The 11,953-nt window shown below is 43.8% G+C and overlaps 1 pseudogene; it reads left to right on the top strand.

Moving 5' to 3' along the window:
• LOC123043653 (probable LRR receptor-like serine/threonine-protein kinase At4g29180) overlaps positions 1-11,953 on the top strand; it is a 139,528-nt pseudogene that overhangs the window by 43,238 nt on the left and 84,337 nt on the right.

Genomic DNA, 11,953 nt, shown 5'->3' with positions numbered 1-11,953 from the left:
ATCCAGATCTGGATCGGGAAGGGGAATGACCCGCCCCGACTCCATCGACCGCGTCGCCCATCGTCCCTGGAGCACCATCACCGCCGCCGCTTCGACCTCGTCAGAGCCACCACGCCGGCCTGCCTCCTCGCCTCCTCATCTCTCTCCTCGACGGAGCACCGTCCCCGTCCGCCTCCTCGCCTCAATGCTGCAGTGCCGACGCTGTCGCCGGTGCTGCCTCGCCGGACGACACCGACCTCGCCGCCCCGCTACTGCATCATCGCCCCGACCTCGCCGTCGTCCCCGTCATCCTCCTCGAGCCGCTACCTCTACCCTACACCGTACGGTGAGGCCAAACCCCGGCCTCTCCTCCTTCTTCCCCCGTCCTCATGTGCACACAACGCCATCGCACGCCGTTAGCCGTGACCCCGTCGCCGTGCCCCCGACCACTGCTCCAGCCGCGCTGGCCCGTGCCCTCTGCAGGCCACGCCTCGCCCCGCTATGCCGCCTCCTCGTACTCCTAGGCCATGGCCGCCGGCGCCTTCTACGCGTCCGCCGGAGCCCCTGGCCTCCTTGTCCCGCTGCGCCCGCCGTGCCTCGCCCGTCCGGCCCGCTCTGTCGCCCCTTGCCGCGATGCTCCAGCTGCCGCCGTGGCCGGCGCCCCCTGGTAACCTGGGCGTGCGCCCAAACGGCCCAGCGCCCGCACGCCCGTAACCCGCGCGCCCGCTAAGCCGCCCCTGGCCTATGACATGTGGGGCCTGGCCCCAGAATGTTTAAAAAAAAGAGAAGAAAAGAAAAAGGAAATAATATAAAAATGAATTAATAAAATTAATAATTAATTAATTAATTAGTGAATTAGTTAACTTAATTAATCTTGTTTAGTTAACCTAATTAACAATTGTGAATTAATTAAACTGTAATTAGATTAGTTAAATCCTAATTAGAGTAAACAGAGTGTGACATGCGGGACCCACACGTCAGACTGACCCAGTCAACTCCTTGTTGACTGCTGACGTCATGCTGACATCAGCATGCACTATTCTGGATAATGTTAGAATTAAATAATTAAATAAATTCTAAAAATGATTAAAACTTTAGAAAATCATATAAAATAAACCGTAGCTCAGATGAAAATACTTTCTATATGAAAGTTGCTCAGAACGACGAGACGAACCCGGATATGCAGCCCGTTCGTCCACCACACACCCCTAACATATCAAACCCGCAACTTTCCCCCTCCGGTTCATCTGTTAGAAAACATGAAACACCGGGAATACTTTCCCGGATGTTTTCCCCCCTTCATCGGTATCACCTACTACCGCGTTAGGGCACACCGAACACCGCGTATTGTCTTGTTACGCTTTGTGATGCTTTGATTGCTCTATTATTTATTGTGTTCCCTCTCCGTTACTTATTTCCGATAGACCCCGAGACTGCCGGCAACCCCCAGTTCGACTACGGTGTTGGTGGCTCGTCCTTCTTGCCAGAGCAACCAGGCAAGCCCCCCCTTGATCACCAGATATCGCCTATTCTCCTCTATACTGCTTGCATTAGATTAGTGTAGCATGTTACTGCTTTCCGTTAATCCTATTCCGATGCATAGCCTGACATTGTTGCTACATCTGTTGATACCTTACCTGCAATCCTAAATACTTAGTATAGGATGCTAGTTTATCATCATTGGCCCTACATTCTTGTCAGTCTGCCTTGCTATACTATTGGGCCGTGATCACTCGGGAGGTGATCACGGGTATATACTACATATACATACATACTATACAGATGGTGACTAAAGTCGGGTCAGCTCGATGAGTACCCGCAAGTGATTCTGATGAGGGGGCTGAAAGGACAGGTGGCTCCATCCCGGTAGAGGTGGGCCTGGGTTCCCGACGGCCCCCGACTGTTACTTTGTGGCGGAGCGATAGGGCAGGTTGAGACCACCTAGGAGACAGGTGGGCCTGGCCCTGTTCGGCGTTCGCGGATACTTAACACGCTTAACGAGATCTTGGTATTTGATCTGAGTCTGGCCATTTGGTCTATACGCACTAACCATCTACGCGGGAGTAGTTATGGGTATCCCGGCGTCGTGGTATCAGCCGAAGCCTTCTAGACGTCAGCGACTGAGCGGCGCGCGCTGGATTGGAACGTAAGCCTGCTCTTGTATTAAGGGGGCTAGTTCTGCTTTCGGCCGCCCACGCAACGTGCAGGTGTGCAATGGGTGATGGGCCCAGACCCCTGCGCCATAGGAGTTAGACTGGCGTGCTGACCTCTCTGTTAGGCCTAGGTGGGGCTGCGACGTGTTGATCTTCCGAGGCCGGGCATGACCCAGGAAAGTGTGTCCGGCCAAATGGGATCGAGCGTGTTGGGTTATGTGGTGCACCCCTGCAGGGAAGTTAATCTATTCCAATAGCCATGATCTTCGGTAACAGGACGACTTGGAGTTGTACCTTCACCTTATGACAACTAGAACCGGATACTTAATAAAACACACCCTTCCAAGTTCCACAGACAACCCGGTGATCGCTTTTCTATAGGGCGACGAGGGGAGGATCGCCGGGTAGGATTATGCTATGCGATGCTACTTGGAGATGCTACTTGGAGGACTTCAATCTACTCTCTTCTACATGCTGCGAGGCGGAGGCTGCCAGAAGCGTAGTCTTCGATAGGACTAGCTATCCCCCTCTTATTCTGGCATTCTGCAGTTCAGTCCACTGATATGGCCTCCTTACACATATACCCATGCATATGTAGTGTAGTTCCTTGCTTGCGAGTACTTTGGATGAGTACTCACGGTTGCTTTCTCCCCCATTTTCCCCCTTTCCTTTCTTTCTGGTTGTCGCAACCAGATGCTGGAGTCCAGGAGCCAGACGCCACCGTCGATGACGACTACTCCCCCGGAGGTGCCTACTACTACGTGCAACCCGCTGACGACGACCAGGAGTAGTTAGGAGGATCCCAGGCAGGAGGCCTGCGCCTCTTTCGATTGTATCCCAGTTTGTGCTAGCCATCTTATGGCATACTTGTTTAACTTATGTCTGTACTCAGATATTGTTGCTTCCGCTGACTCGTCTATGATCGAGCACTTGTATTCGAGCCCTCGAGGCCCCTGGCTTGTAATAGGTTGCTTGTATGACTTATTTATGTTTTTAGAGTTGTGTTGTGATATCTTCCCGTGAGTCCCTGATCTTGATTGTACACGTTTGCGTGCATGATTAGTGTACGATTGAATCGGGGGCGTCACACCAACATATGATCGTTGACTTGAACTTCTGCATTGAGATGTGGCTGGGCTGCTGGTTTCAGATGGATAGGATATTCTGTGTTGTGTAATGTATTGGTAATTTTCAACCCAACCAATATGTATGCTTTTGCATAGAACTTATATTTGTTTTTTTGTGTTTTTTCAAGTGCGAATGTATTTTAGCTGTAACATTGTGCAAAAATATTCTTGACGTTTCTTTATCTTTTGTCGGCATTGTACATGAACTTCTGCACGTATCCAAGCAGAACTTCACATTTGAACGCGTTGTGTTAGGCTTTGCTAACCTTAGTTTATGCGGCTAAACTGTATTTTTTAAGTATATTTTTTCCTAAATCAATTTTATATACCAGAACTTCTTCTGTAAGCTGACCCGAACTTCAAAACTGTATGATTATTTGATGGTTGCTCTTTTATGGAATACAACACCAGCACCTCCTGCCATAATATACCAGGACTTCTGCAGTAATCTTACTTGAACTTCACAGTGTATGTTTTTCATTTTTGTTCTTGCTTGCACTTTCATGCAAGCAGCACCAACACATCACTTCCTCTCATAACATACCAGAACTTCCACTGTAATATTACTTGAACTTCATAGTGTATTTTTTTGCATTTTTGTTTCTGCTTGCACTTTCATGCAATACATCACCAGCACAACACTTCCTATCATAATGTACCAGAACTTCCACTGTAATATTACTTGAACTTCACAATGTATATTTACTAGGACTTCTAGTGTATAATTTCTTTGAAAGTTCAACAATAAAAGGGCATGACATAATATTTTTCTGTACATTGACATGACATAAGTTTGCATTCTGTTAATTGACCTATTCTAACTGTTCATCAGCCTTGCACTCCTCCTAGGCTTTGGTGGTAGAGGTTTTTGCTTGACATGTACCTCTTCCTCTTCATCTTCTTCTTCCTCTTCCTCTTCATCGTCGTCTTCCTCTTCCTCTTCGTCTTCCTCTTCTTCAATGGTGTCTTCATCTTCATCTTCCTCTTCATCTTCCACCACTTTCTTGTTGATGGCTCTAGGTTTTGCTTTATGTTTCTTCTCTGTCTTTTCTCTTGTCTTTTCAGCATCTGCGCGCTTCGGGCATGTTCTTGCATTATGTGGTTCATACTCCTTGCATATGCTACAAAGTCTGTTGCTTGCTTTCTTTGGGTGTGGTCCCTTCTTTTGTTCCATAAATTTGGGCTGCTGTTTTTGAGATTTGGGTTGCTTGACCTCCTCATCATTGTTTGTTTCCAAGAGTGTTGGACAGGTCAGCTTGTTGTGTCCCGCAACCTAGTTGCACACCCTACATTTCCTGCGTCCAAGTGGCACTCCATTCTCATCGAGCACGATGACTCTTCCTGTAGGTGGTGCCTTTATTTGAGCTCTCTTGTCACTTTTCTTTGCTGCAATATTTTTCTTCATAGCCTTTGTTTTAGAATACAACGGCAGTTTCATCATCTCTTGCTGTCGCTGCTCCATTGATTGGCCATCACCCTGCTTGCATTGGTTGGCTTCAGCGGCGGCGTTGAGCATTCCAGCTGCATAATAATGAAGGTCATCTTCAATTTTAGTGTCCTCTTCAGCCATCCTTTCGTCAGCATCCGGTTGATTTGCTGAATGTATTACATCAAGCTCTTCCACGAGCCTCTTAAGAACATAGTAGGCCGATACGTCTCCAACGTATCTATAATTTTGGATTGCTCCATGCTATATTATCTACTCTTTTGGACATTATTGGGCTTTATTAGTCACTTTTATATTATTTTTGGGACTAACCTATTAACCGGAGGCCCAACCCAGAATTGTTGTTTTTTGCCTATTTTATGGTTTCGAAGAAAAGGAATATCAAACGGAGTCCAAACGGAATGAAACCTTCGGGAACGTGATTTTCTCAAGGAACAAGACCCAGGAGACTTGGACCCTACGTCAAGAAACAAAGGAGGAGGCCACGAGGTAGGGGGGCGCGCCTACCCTCCCCCCAGGCGCGCCCTTCACCCTCGTGGGCCCCTTGTTGCTCCACCGACATACTCCTTCCTCCTATATATACCTACGTACCCCCAAACGATCAGAGACGGAGCCAAAACCCTAATTCCACCGCCGCAACCTTCTGTACCCACGAGATCCCATCTTGGGGCCTGTTCCAGAGCTCCGCCGGAGGGGGCATCGATCACGGAGGGCTTCTACATCATCACCATAACCCCTCCGATGAAGTGTGAGTAGTTTACCTCAGACCTACGGGTCCACAGTTATTAGCTAGATGGCTTCTTCTCTCTTTTCGGATCTCAATACAATGTTCTCCCCCTCTCTTGTGGAGATCTATTCGATGTAATCTTCTTTTTGCGGTGTGTTTGTTGAGACCGATGAATTGTGGGTTTATGATCAAGTCTATCTATGAACAATATTTGAATCTTCTCTGAATTCTTTTATGTATGATTGGTTATCTTTGCAAGTCTCTTCGAATTATCAGTTTGGTTTGGCCTACTAGATTGATCTTTCTTGCAATGGGAGAAGTGCTTAGCTTTGGGTTCAATCTTGCGGTGTCCTTTCCCAGTGACAGTAGGGGCAGGAAGGCACGTATTGTATCGTTGCCATCGAGGATAACAAGATGGGGTTTTCATCATATTGCATGAGTTTATCCCTCTACATCATGTCATCTTGCTTAAGGCATTACTCTGTTTTCATTAACTTAATACTCTAGATGCATGCTGGATAGCGGTCGATGAGTGGAGTAATAGTAGTAGATGTAGGCAGGATTCGGTCTACTTATCTCGGACGTGATGCCTATATACATGATCATACCTAGATATTCTCATAACTATGCTCAATTCTGTCAATTGCTCAACAGTAATTTGTTCACCCACCGTAGAATACCTATGCTCTTGAGAGAAGCCACTAGTGAAACCTATGGCCCCTGGGTCTATCTTCATCATATTAATCTTCCAATGCTTAGTAATTTCCTTTGCTTTTTAGTTTGTTTTTATTTTACGTTGCATCTTTATCATAAAAATAGTAAAAATATTATCTTATCATATCTATCAGATCTCACTCTCGTAAGTGGCTGTGTAGGGATTGACAACCCCTTATCGCGTTGGTTGCGAGGATTTATTTGTTTTGTGCAGGTGCGAGGGACTCGCGCGTACCCTCCTACTGGATTGATACTTGGTTCTCAAAAACCGAGGGAAATACTTATGCTACTTTACTGCATCATCCCTTCCTCTTCGGGGAAAACCAACGCAGTGCTCAAGAGGTAGCAAGAAGGATTTCTGGCGCCGTTGCCGGGGAGTCTACAAAAAAGTCAATATACCAAGTACCCATCACAATCCTTATCTCCCGCATTACATTATTTTCCATTTGCCTCTCGTTTTCCTCTCCCCCACTTCACCCTTGTCGTTTTATTCGCCCTCTCTCTCTCTCTATCCTCCCTTTCTTTCTCTATTTGCCTCTTTTTGCCTTTTGCGCTTTCTGCCGTTATGTCTGAAATTGGGGAAATTATTGTCGATATGGACAATAATAATATCATGAAAAATTCTGATGCTCCTGCTAAAGAACACCCCATCTTACATACAAAAAAATTATGTGTTGGTAGTGGTAATATTATTGGAAAAGGAGTTATTCAAGATTTCTTTACTTGTGCCGGTACTTTACCTTCTATGGGTAGTTCGATCCTTCATAGAACTAGTAGTCTTGTGGACGCTATTGCCATGCTTGTAGTTGAACTTGAAAGACAATTCATGCACTTGCATCCTTGCATACAAAGGATTTTCCTAGAATTTTCTAATATTGAGCATTCTTCTGTTAAGCGTGCCGCTACTATCTTTTTGGCTCATGAGTTTAGATTCATAATAAAAGAGGCCAAATAAATCTTTGTGCATTATAGGGTGGACGCTTGTCATCCTCCCATAGAGGCTATCCTTTTTGATCAAGAAGAAATAATGCGTTTTCAATCTCTAGACTATGTTGCTTTCAATGAAAATCTTAGAAAAAGGGTTCCTACCAATGTTTTAGTTGATAGAATTTCTGAACTTAATGATGATTTGGCCATTCGAAATAATGAACTAGGATATTCTCTTGAATATAGGCTCACAAAGTTCTGTCAAAAGAATGCTTATAATGATGAATTGGTTGTGCAATACGAACGACCAAAGGAGGAACCTATACCTCCCAAGGTTGATCTTGGGGACTTTTGTCGCATTAAATTTAGCCCTTTTGATTACTTTTGCTTGCCTCAAAGAAAACTTGCTGCCGAACGTAGAGAATATTAAATGAGTTTTAATGATCTATCTTACTATTATGGCAAAACCTAGATCTACCCTTGCTTTTTATGCCTAGCTAGGATCGTTAAACGATAGCGCTTGTTGGGAGGAAACCCAATTTTGTTTTTATTCCTTGAATTTTCCTCCTGTTTAGTAATAAATAATTTATCTAGCCTCTGTTTAGGTTGTGCTTTTTGTGTTTAATTAGTGTTTGTGCCAAGTAGAACCGTTGGGAAGACTTGGGGAATGTCTTGATATCTTGCTGTAAAAAATAGAAACTTTAGCGCTCACGAGAACTACTGCCATTTTTATTTGGAAAGTGCTATTTAGTTAATTCTTTTTGCAGATGATTAATAGATCCATTCCTCACGTCCAACAATTTAGTTTAGAATTCTTGGGGTTCCAGATCTTGCGCTAGCTACAGATTACTACAGATTGTTCTGTTTTTGACAGATTCTGTTTTCGTGTGTTGTTTGCTTATTTTGATGAATCTATGGCTAGTAAAATAGTTTATAAACCATAGAGAAGTTGGAATACAGTAGGTTTAATGATATGTCTCCAACGTATCTATAATTTTTGATTGCTCCATGCTATATTATCTACTGTTTTGGGCATTATTGGGCTTTATTATCCACTTTTATATTATTTTTGGGACTAACCTATTAACCGGAGGCCCAGCCCAGAATTGTTGTTTTTTGCCTGTTTTAGGGTTTCGAAGAAAAGGAATATCAAACGGAGTCCAAACGGAATGAAACCTTCAGGAACGTGATTTTCTCAATGAACAAGACCAGGGAGACTTGGACCCTACGTCAAGAAAGAAAAGAGGAGGCCACGAGGTAGGGGGCGCGCCTGCCTACCCCAGGCGCGCCCTCCACCCACGTGGTCCCCCTGTTGCTCCACTAACGTACTCCTTCCTCCTATATATACCTACGTACCCCCAAACGATCAGAAATGGAGACAAAACACTAATTCCACCGCCGTAACTTTCTGTATCCACGAGATCCCATCTTGGGGCCTGTTCCGGAGCTCCGCCAGAGGGGGCATCGATCACGGAGGGCTTCTACATCAACACCATAGCCTCTCCGATGAAGTGTGAGTAGTTTACCTCAGACCTAGGGGTCCATAGTTAGTTTACCTCAGAACTATTCGATGTAATCTTCTTTTTGCGGTGTGTTTGTTGAGACCGATGAATTGTGAGTTTATGATCAAGTCTATCTACGAATAATATTTGAATCTTCTCTGAATTCTTTTATGTATGATTTGTTATCTTTGCAAGTCTCTTCGAATTATCAGTTTGGTTTGGCCTACTAGATTGATCTTTCTTGCAATGGGAGAAGTGCTTAGCTTTGGGTTCAATCTTGCGGTGTCCTTTCCCAGTGACAGCAGGGGCAGCAAGGCAGGTATTGTAATGTTGCCATCGAGGATAACAAGATGGGGTTTTCTTGATATTGCATGAGTCTATCCCTCTACATCATGTCATCTTGCTTTAGGCGTTACTCTGTTTTTAACTTAATACTCTAGATGCATGCTGGATAGCGGTCGATGAGTGGAGTAATAGTAGTAGATGCAGGCAGGAGTCGGTCTACTTGTCTCGGACGTGGTGCCTATATACATGATCATACCTAGATATTCTCATAACTATGCTCAATTCTATCAATTGCTCAACAGTAATTTGTTCACCCACCGTAGAATACTTATGCTCTCGAGAGAAGCCACTAGTGAAACCTATGGACCCCGGGTCTATCTTTATCATATTGATCTTCTACTACTTAGTTATTTCCTTTGCTATTTACTTTTCCTTTATTTTACTTTGCATCTCTATCATAAAAATACCAAAAATATTATCTTATCATATCTATCAGATCTCACTCTCGTAAGTGGCCTTATAGGGATTGACAACCCCTATTTGCGTTGGTTGTGAGGATTTATTTGTTTTGTGCAGGTACGAGGGACTCGCGCGTAGCCTCCTACTGATTGATACCTTGGTTCTCAAAAACCAAGGGAAATACTTACGCTACTTTGCTGCATCATCCCTTCCTCTTCGAGGAAAACCAACGCAGTGCTCAAGAAGTAGCATTTAATACCAATATAAATAAAGAATGAGTTCGTTACAGTACCTTGAAGTGGTCTTTTGTTTTCTTTCGCTAACAGAGCTCACGAGATTTTCTACTTTAAGTTTTGTGTTGTGAAGTTTTCAAGTTTTGGGTAAAGATTTGATGGATTATGGAACAAGGAGTGGCAAGAGCCTAAGGTTGGGGATGTCCATGGCACCCCCAAGATAATCTAAGGATACCTAAAAGCCAAAGCTTGGGGATGCCCCGGAAGGCATCCCCTCTTTTCCTCTACTTCTATCGGTAACTTTACTTGGAGCTATATTTTTATTCACCACATGATATGTGTTTTGCTTGGAGCATCTTGTATGATTTGAGTCTTTGCTTTTTAGTTTACCACAATCATCGATCCTTGATGTACACACCTTTTGAGAGAGCCATACATGATTTGGAATTTGTTAGAATACTCTGTGTGCTTCGCTTATATCATTTGAGTTATATAGTTTTGCTCTAGTACTTCACTTATATCTTTTAGAGCACAATGGTGGATTTGTTTTATAGAAACTATTGATCTCTCATGCTTCACTTAGATTATTTTGAGAGTCTTAAATAGCATGGTAATTTTCTTAAATAATCCCAATATGCTTGGTATTCAAGAATAGTAAAAACTTTCTTATGAGTGTGTTGAATACTATGAGAAGTTTGATGCTTCGTAATTGTTTTGAGATATGAAGATGGTGATATTAAAGATATGCTAGTTGAGTAGTTGTGAATTTTAGAAATACTTGTATTAAGGTTTGTGATTCCCGTAGCATGCACGTATGGTGAACCGTTATGTGATGAAGTCAGAGCATGATTTATTTTTTGATTGTCTTCCTTATGAGTGGCGGTCGGGGATGAGCGATGGTCTTTTCCTACCAATCTATCCCCCTAGGAGCATGCGCGTAATACTTTGCTTTGATAACTTGTAGATTTTTCCAATAAGTATATGAGTTCTTTATGATGTTGAGTCAATGGATTATACGCACTTTTCTTCCTTCCACCATTGCTAGCCTCTCTAATACCGCACACCTTTCACCGGTATCATACACCCACCATGTACCTTTGTCAAAACAGCCACCATACCTACCTATTATGGCATTTCCATAGCCATTCCGAGATATATTGCCATGCAACTTTCCACCGTTCCGTTTATTATGACAAACTCCATCATTGGCATATTGCTTAGCATGATCATGTAGTTGACATCGTATTTGTGGCACATCCATGATACGTCCATTTTGCATCATGCTTTTATATCGATATTTATTGCATTATGGGCTGTTATTTCACATTATTTCACAATACTTATGGCTATTCTCTCTTATTTTATAAGGTTTACATAAGGAGGGAGAATGCCGGCAGCTGGAATTCCGGGCTGGAAAAGGAGCAAATATTAGAGACCTATTCTGCATAACTCCAAAAGTCCTGAAACTCCATGGAATACCTTATAATAAATAATGAAAAATCCTTGCCAAAGATGAAGACCAAGGGGCCCACACCCTGTCCACGAGGGTGGGGCCCCCCCTAGGGCGCGCCCCCTTACCTTGTGGGCCCCCTAGTGGCTCTCTGATGACCATCTTCTGCTATACAAAGTCCTTCGTCAAGAAAAAAACAAGAAGCAACCTTTTGGGACGAAACTCCACCGCCATGAGGCGGAACCAATCTAGGGCGCCGGCAAAGCTGTTCTGCCGGGGAAACTTCCCTCCCGGAGGGGGAAATCATCACCATCGTCATCACCAATGCTCCTCTCATCAGGAGAGGGCAATCTCCATCAACATCTTCATCAGCACCATCTCATCTCAAAACCCTAGTTCATCTCTTGTATCCAATTCTTGTCTCCAAGTCCGGGATTGGTGCTAGTAGGTTGCTAGTAGTGTTAATTACTCCTTGTAGTTGATTCTAGTTGGTTTAATTGGTGGATGATCATATGTTCAGATCCTTTATGCATATTATTACCCCTCTGATTATGAACATGAATATGCTTTGTGAGTAGTTACGTTTGTTCCTGAGGACAAGGGAGAAGTCTTGCTATTAGTAGTCATGTGAATTTGGTATACGTTCGACATTTTGATGAGATGTATGTTGTCTAGCCTCTAGTGGTGTTATGTGAACGTCGACTACATAACACTTCACCATTATTTGGGCCTAGAGGAAGGCATTGGGAAGTAATAAGTATATTATGGGTTGCTAGAGTGACAGAAGCTTAAACCCTAGTTTATGCGTTGCTCCGTAAGGGGCTGATTTGGATCCATATGTTTCATGCGATGGTTAGGTTTACCTTAATACTTTTGTTGTAGTTGCGGATGCTTGCAATAGAGGTTAATCATAAGTGGGATGCTTGTTCAAGTAAGAACAGCACCCAAGC

Source organism: Triticum aestivum, chromosome 1A (genome assembly GCF_018294505.1).
Source record: "Triticum aestivum cultivar Chinese Spring chromosome 1A, IWGSC CS RefSeq v2.1, whole genome shotgun sequence".
NCBI classification, from domain to species: domain Eukaryota; kingdom Viridiplantae; phylum Streptophyta; class Magnoliopsida; order Poales; family Poaceae; genus Triticum; species Triticum aestivum.
This window is presented reverse-complemented; position numbering and strand designations above follow the sequence as displayed.